Here is an 8,705-nt window from a genome sequence, read left to right on the forward strand (position 1 = left end):
TTTTCTTTTTTTAAAACAAATATTTACTTGAGAGAGTATAGCAGTAAGCCATATAAAATTAGAAACTGTATGCATTTAGAAGACCAGAATGACAGAGATTCCAGCATGGCCCTAGTATTAGACATTGATATCTTCAGTGGAGTTGATTAGTTAACAGGTAGCTTATATAGTTAATCAGGGTGGGAATCCTACCAATGAACTCCTAGTGTCATAAACCTCATGGAGATTCTCAGGATCTTTGTTTTAACTGCCTTGTTTATATAAATGTATGGTTTTGCCTCTGCCATATTTCCTAGCTTTTCTCCTTTCCTTTTCTTTGTTGTTTAATCCTTAAATTCTCACTATCCAATTAGTTGTTTTATACTTTTCAGTTTTTATTTCTTCTTTTGATTTCTTACACTAGGGAGAGTATATGATATTTACACATGTGTGTCTGCTTTATTTCACATATGAGTGTATCTTTTAATGGTTTCCACTTATATATGAAGGCATCAAGTTTATCATTATTTATAGCTGAGTAATGCTCTATTTTATGAAAATATCACATCTTTTTCATCCATTTTTCAGGTAGCTGGCATTTTGGTTGCATCCAAGATCTGGCTTCACAGATTGTGCTGCTATAAACATAGGTGCACACATGTCACTATGATATGGTGTTTTCAGTTCATCTGTGAAAATTCTCAGTAGGAGGATTGCTGGTTTGAATCTGGTTTCCAGTCTTAATTTTTAAAGTAGTCTCCACACTGGTTTCCATAGTGCTTGTACCAGTGTACATTCCAACCAGCAGTGGAGAAAGGTTGCTTTTTCCCTAAAGCCTCTCCATCATCCCTTTGTTTTTATATTGTTTTTTTCCTGTACCTAATGTTTATATTCTTTATGTGCAATTTGTGCATGTATACAACACATCCCAATTTTCCCTCCCTGAGTCCTTTGTCCTCCCTTCCTCCCTCTATTTCTTACTTCCCCTTTTCTTTGAAAATTATCTATCACTTTTATCCTATCATCTCTCTTCTATTTTTTTTTCTATTTTACCCTGGATTTTGCATATGAGGGAAATCATGTGATATTTAAGCCTGTGTGTCTGGCTTGCTTCACTTAACAGTATGGTCTCAAGGCCAGGCAGGAATGCATTTCACTGAAATTTTTATTTTACCTTAGATGAGAATGAATCATATATACCAAGAGCTTTCTGCCAGGATGGTTTTCTTTAATTTTTTTTAAATCATTTATTTATTTGATACAGTGTCTCATGGTGGTTGCAACCTAGGTGGTTGTGCTTGCTGGGCAGGTGCTTAGACCGCCAACCTCTCTCTGCAGCCCCAAGGGGTGGTTTCTTTCTTCACTGAAGAATTTCAAGAATATTGCAAGTGTGTTAAATTGTCAGCATATTTTTCTCCCTAATATGTGTAAATCATCCACAAACTAAGCATATTGTATTTTCTATAATCTACATTCCCAGGCTTAATAAAGTTCCCAGCACATGGCAAAGTCTGAAAGAATTCTTATATTTATACCTTCTATCTTTCATTGTTTTGGTACTGGGGATCAAACTCAAGATATTGAGATCCTGAGTGCTTATGTTGTTGAGGGCTTATGCTGCTGTTATGTCCCTAGTCCAGCATTCTTATATTGGAAACAAGACAAAATATATGTGTACCCTTAATACTGCCTTCAAATACATCTCTCATGCATAAATATCAGACCGACCTATGAAGAACCCTATGTACACCATAGAGGTGTGGCTCTGCAAGCTATTTTAAATTCATGGCACATCACCATATTTCATGGATACTGGTCATGGAACTATAGCATAGGATATATGCTCAGTTGGATTTTACTTGGTTTGATGCTATTGATTTCTATTCCTCTATCTTTCCTTTTGAAATGGGAATGTTTATCCAGTAACACTGTATCTTGGGAGCCTGAAACTTGAGCTTAATTTTATAGAGTTCACCTAAGAGTTTGCCTTGAGTCCCAGAGAAGACTGGACTTGTACATCTGAATAATGTTGGGATTGTTTATAAGGGAATTAATGCATTCTCAGTTGTATGCAGAATATTTATATATTTTTAGATGAAACAGTAACTTTGGTACTGTCTCTATTTGGAAGCTAATAAAGTTTAAGGAGATGTGCTTGGGTGTCAAGTCATAAATGGTGGCCTTATATAAATAATTTTGATTGGACTGAGAAACGTTAAGAAATTATTAGTAAAATGCCCTTCTGGGTATATCTCAGTCAGGGGACATGAACCGATGGACTATATCAGGTCCCTGACCACGTCCTCCTTGGTTCTACTTCTAATGCTCTGATTCCTGACTTCCTTAAAGAAGCAACCTTCTCCTGCCCTGCTCTCTTGCCTTGAGGTTTCTACTTTGGAGCTAACTGACAGTTGACTGAAACCTGTGATATTGTGAACTAAAGTAAATCTTTACTTATTGAAGTTGTACATGGCAGGTGTTTTGACTTGGAAACAAAAAGGTGAATAAAATAAGCCTACAGACACAGTTTAAGAGTCCAGAATTTCATTTATCACACCCATGTCCTAGAGAAATAAGTGTAGATCTAGTTAGGATGTCTGAAGTCACCACTTTAAGATATTAGATTAGTAGTTGTGCTGTTCATTTCAGTTTATTGGTTTACACTGGAAAGAAAACCATTCTGGAAATGTTAACAAAAGGAAATCTCTGGTGAACTGCTTTGTTAGGGTTGGTCCAAGCTTAATTCTAAGCAGTAGCACAACATGTGCAACACTGTGAGTTCGAACCTCAAAACAAACTTCTTCAGTATAAATGTTGTTATATAAAATTTCGGTAACCAGCTGGTCTCCTAGGGCTCTGAAATCATACTAGAAATTGCTTCTTAGTCATCTTCAGTAACTGACTCATGATTTCTCAAAATACTCATTAGTAACAAAATATTCCTTTAAGACAAGACAAAAAAAATTAAAAGGGAAGATAAATATGTTTTAAACACTTCTGATCCATGTTCAAAATTTTCTTTTTATCTTCTTTAAGAGAAAGCATGATCTGAAAGTTCCTGATTATTTTAATCATATAAAATTAGTTTCTTCTTCAGTATTACTCCATTTCATATATCTCTTTGGCATGCAAGTTTTAATCATGAAGATATGCAAAAGAACACAAAAATATGACCTTTTAAGTCATAGGATGACATATTCTTATGAATGTAAAGATATGCCATAATTTATCACTCAATAGGATGCAGCCATTCTGAACAAACACTACAAATGTCTTCTCAATTTGCTTCAAGTTTGCATCTATTCTTACACCAAATGTTCAATCTTTTCATAATTTATTCTTGGGAGCAAAACAAATAAAAGCTTTGACATCATTGCCTCTGATGTGTTAGAACCTTTTTCCAAATCAGGACAGTTATTTGCTGAGTTTTTCCATAGGATTTGTGCGCCTGGATGGAAGAGAAGGACCCTGCTCAGGGAGAGTGGAAGTGAATCCTGGAGGAGACTGGATACCAGTGTCTGATCATAACTTCACATTTGCCACTGCCCAAGTCATCTGTGCAGAACTGCAGTGTGGCAAAGCTGTTTCTGTTGTGAGGGATGTGCCTTCTAGAGAGGTCATTCCACAGGTGTGGGGTGAAAAGTTCCATTGTGAGGGTCAGGAGCCTGGGCTCTGGTTCTGCCCTAGGGCACCCTGTTCTGGAGGAAGCTGTCAACATAGTGGAGCTGTTGAAATTGTTTGTTCAGGTGAGATTAAGAGATAGGCTTTAGCATCACTGGAGAGCCTGTGAGTAGGAAGAATGACAGATGTTGCTGAAAACCTGTTTTCTCCTCCTAGAGTTCACCGAAGTCCGGCTCATGAAAAACAGGACCTCCCAGTGTGAGGGCCAGGTGGAGGTAAACACTTCTGTGGGCTGGAGAGCGCTCTGCTCTTCCCACTGGAGTATGGCCAATGCGGATGTTGTATGCCGCCAGCTGGGTTGTGGAGTTGCCATCTCCATCCCAAAAGGAGGAGCGTACTTTGTGGAAGGAGGTGATGAGATTGGAAGAGACATATTCCACTGTTCTGGGGCTGAGTCCTTCTTGTGGAGTTGCCCTGTGACTTCACTGGGTGTTCCTCCCTGTGCTCATGGGAACACGGCCTCCATGGTCTGCTCAGGTAGGACAGCTGTCAGGGTGAATGGGGTTCAGAATTCTCCTGGAGTAACAGACCTCACAGGAGACAGCAGAGAGAACTCACTTCAAAGTGGAATTTTCTATGGTGAATGTTTCTACTCACTGATCATTCCAATTTCAGGTGAGATAAAGGGACATTAATGGAAATGTATTTAAAGGCATTGTTAGACATTGTTACTTATTTACTTTTTTTGAAATCAGGTTTCACTTTGTGCTTAAGGCAGGCCTCAAACTCATAGGGATTCTCCTGCCTCAGCCTCTTGAGTGCTGTGATTATAGGTGTCAACCAGCACACTTGAGAAAAATGTATAAGAGTAGGTATAAAACTCTGCTAAGTATGTCAGTGCAGACCAGAAAACAATGCTAGTAACTCACACAATTCAAGTGAACATCCCACCAGGCACAAATGATGCTTTTCTTTTCTGCACAGGAAACTTACAATCTGCTAACCAGAAATATTTTTTTTCATATTTATGTTGATGCCACATGAGCCATTAGATTTTCCTTTTGTTTCTCATTTCATTGAATCAATTCATATATGGAATTCACTTGTGTAGTGGAATTGATCTATTGTTTTCAGCAGAATTTCATTCTCATTCGATATTCAACAGAGTTGGAACATGCACATGAACCAATCCTGTTAACAGATTGTAGAGATTTGAGTTGTTTCTGGGTCTTAACTACTTAAAAAATAGATCTTAACTATTTCAATCAATAGTGGTATAAGTTACCTGGGCTTAGACCTTTGATGAACTGTTTACTCATGTATTTGCATTTTTAATCTCTAAGTAAGGAAAACTTACTTTCTTTATTGGTTTTCTGAGAGATGCATTTAATTGTGTAGTCCAAACTAGCTGTGACCTCACTTAGTAGCTTATGTTGGGGTTTAACTTTCAGTTATTCTGCTTTATCCTCCTGAGGGCTAGGATTTCCAATGTGCACTACCATATTCAACTCAAATTCTTAATTTCAATTTGAAAACAATTTTGGAACTGTTACCTATACACTGAGTGTTCTTTCATTGCATTCAAGAAAACTGCCCAAAATGACAATTATATTCTCAAAAGCTGTCTTACACACAAAATTATGTATTAATTTTCTTGTTTTTCAGTCTTTCTGGGGATTGTATTGCACATTATGTTTTCGTTTGCCAAAAGGTCGTATAATATATTTGGATCCAATTGACTCAGAATCCTTTCCTGTAAATATTATTCTCTGACAGCAAAGCCACCTGTGTAATAAACTGAGGTCCACTGTGTCAGAGTTTGTTCCTATAGTCCCTTCTGTTTCACTCTGCATCTGTTGATCCTTGAACCAATTTCATGCCTCTTCAGTTGCCATAACTTTATAGTACATATGAGAAACTTCAGTGAAATTGAAGTGGCTACTCTAATTGTGTTGCTTTTCTTGTGAAGTGCGTTGGTTTTTACTGGTTTTATGTATTATTGCATAAAATTTAGCATCATCTTGTTATTGTTAACACCAAAAAAAGAAGTACTACTTTGAGATTAGATGTACCTTGGATATAAATTTGGAGGTAATTTACAGGTTAGATTTTTAATTACTATCAGGGCCTTTAGACAATTTTTGCTACATATTTATTTATTTTTGAGGCAAGGTCTCACTATGTACTTCAGGCTGGTTTTGAACTTACACTGTAGCCTACTTTGGCCTCAAACTCACTGCAGTCCTATTGTCTCATTCTCCTGAGTCCTAGGATTACAACATGTGCCTTCATGACTGTCACCTTTATGTTTTTGGTGTTACCATTATTTGTACAGTAAAGTTCTAGGAATAAAAATTTTATTTGACATGTTTTCAAATTTATTTTTATGGAATTTTTTGATTAATTGAGATCTATAAAATGTTTTAACAATTTTATAACCATTTCATAATCACATTTGCCCACATTTCCCAATGTTAATATGTTATATTTTCTACCTTATTTCTTTCAGTAATAAAACATTTCTTAATGAATGATAAGAAAGAGGTGGCTGATAAGACCATTCAAACTTAAAAGAGAATGGTCTGGCATAGGCAGAAGCAGAAATTTCCATGCAGAAAATGATGTCTGAAGACAGGAAATCATTGCGTCTATATCCCAGATGCCATCCCAGATGCCAGCACTAGACTGCCATTGGTGTAACTCAGTTTTTAAATCTCTCTCATCCTTTCTACAGGAAAGGAGACCCAACTGCAGCCGCAGGGCAATGACTCCCTCCCTGACCCAGAAGGCTCTGCAGCCTCAAAGATCCTATCAACTTCAAAGGTGAGGACATCCCCAGCACAGAGCCTGCTCCTTCCCATGTCAGCACCACTGATCTGACTCTGTCTCTCCTCAGACAACAGACCACTGCGCCTTGTGGATGGAGACAGTCACTGTGCAGGGAGAGTGGCGATCATGTACCAGGGATCCTGGGGCACCATCTGTGATGACAGCTGGGACCTGAGTGATGCCGATGTAGTGTGCAGACAGCTGGGCTGTGGAGTGGCCCTCAATGCCACGGTGTCTGCTCACTTTGGGCAGGGTTCAGGTGACATCTGGCTGGATGAGCTGAACTGCACAGGAGAGGAGTCCCACGTTTGGAAGTGCCCTTCCCACAGCTGGGGACAGCATGACTGCTGGCACAAGGAAGATGCAGTGGTCATCTGCTCAGGTCTGCTCACACTGTCCAGTCTTGGATAGAGAGCGAGTGTCTCCAGGATACTGTCTGATCCCTATGGTTATGTTGGAACTACTGCCTAAAGAGCTGAAAAGGAGGAGGCTCCTGATGAGAGCCTGTTTTTCTAGGAGAGAGGAAGATGAGGTGCTGTCATTTCCTCCTCCTTCAGCTGAAGTTCTGCTCCTTCCTTCTCAGATCTAGTTCTCAGCACTCTCATTTTCTATAGAGCCCAGCTGAACTGAAGGGATCCCCTTCAGTTGCCTCTGGGTGCAAATCCTGGAGGCCCACCCTCTTTGTTTCCTATTGTTGCTATATTAACACCCATCAGTGGCTTCAAATAATAGAACTGATTACCTTACAGTTTTATAGATGTCCAATCTTACCAGACTAGATTGATAGCAAGGTGTCTGTAGGACTACATTCTTCTCTGGCTCTAAGAAGGATATGTCCTTCCTTTCCCAGATTCTAAAAGTTGCTTCCATTCCTTAGTTCCTGGTTACTTCCTTCTTCAAACCAAGTACAAATGGAGAGTTGTATGTCTATGGTCACATCTCCCTCTGACCAGTCTGGCAAGATTTTCCAATTTCATAGTACAGTTCTAAAGAGATGATTAGTTCGAATGAGATGATTAATCAGAGCCTATCTGTCTTATTCTGCAAAATCCAACATAACTGCACTGTGAACAAGATTATCTTTATTAATATTATTACTATTACTAATGTATTCAGCACAAAGTCTAAATGATCTCACTACACAGATCGGACGTGCAGTTATTCTACTGTTTTTAGCCTCCCAAGCACTCAGATCACAGGCACATGCCACCACTCTCACTTTCAGGGCCAGTATGGCATGGGGTACAGGGGATAATATTTGGGACTTTGCACTTGCCTGGTGGTTCCTTAGGTTGCTGAGCTATCTCAAAGGTGAAAAGACGCCCCCCTTTTTTGGTATTTATTACAGGTTCTAGAGGGTCTCACTATGTAGATTGGACTCATAGTGATCCTCCTGTTTTCAGACTTGTAAGTTCTAAGATTATAGGCTCATTGTGCCCAGGGGCATGGCCTGCCCTGAACCTTGGCAAAAGAACCCTAGCCACTGTGCTCTGCCTAAGCAGGTGCTTTAGTCTGCTGAGCTATCTGGCCGACCCTAATAGATCTTTATTTTAGTCCTGTTTTCAAAGCCTTTTTGTTGTGTGAGGCAATGCTGAAAGGCTACAAGAACCAGAAAGTGGACATATTTGGGGCTCCACAGTTTGACCTGATCCCCAGTGACCATCCATATTCTTTCTCACATGGTCTATGTGCTGTTAATTAATTAAATAAGATTCAACTTTCCTCTCTTAAGATCACCTGGGCCAGGAATTCTACTCATTATCTATTACATTATTCTGGCAGAAAAAGAAACAGTTTCAAGTTTGCAAAACAAGTAACAAGGATAGAAGTTTCAGTTTTCCACATATTGAGAGCATTTTAAGCAGGGTAGCAATGAGCATTCACAATATTGAGAGCATTTTAAGAAGGGTAGCAATGAGCATTCACAACTTAGCTTTGAATAAAAGCAGAGCACTCAGTATATTTTTTAAATTTTTAAATTACAGCTTTATTGTTATTGTACAATCACAAAGAAGTTTAGAGACTAAATTTTGTGTTAATAACTACAATAAAATTATTGAGTTCTGGACTGTATATCTGCATGTGCATCTGAAAATGAGAATCTTTTAAAAATAATTGTATTGAGAAAGTAGTAATAAGTTTCAAAACAGATTAGTTATACAGCTACAATAATTAATACATTGTATATTGTTGTCTTCACAGTAGTTATTTATACTACAAGATGCAGACGTAATATCTTGTCTAAACACTATTAGTTTGAAATTTTCTACTCATTG

General features: G+C 38.4%; 1 pseudogene; it reads left to right on the forward strand.

The window, feature by feature from the left end:
- The window catches only part of LOC101568915, a 63,879-nt pseudogene that overhangs the window by 53,631 nt on the left and 1,543 nt on the right, over window positions 1-8,705 (forward strand).

Source organism: Octodon degus, unplaced genomic scaffold (assembly GCF_000260255.1).
Source record: "Octodon degus isolate 3935 unplaced genomic scaffold, OctDeg1.0 scaffold00178, whole genome shotgun sequence".
Lineage (NCBI taxonomy): Eukaryota > Metazoa > Chordata > Mammalia > Rodentia > Octodontidae > Octodon > Octodon degus.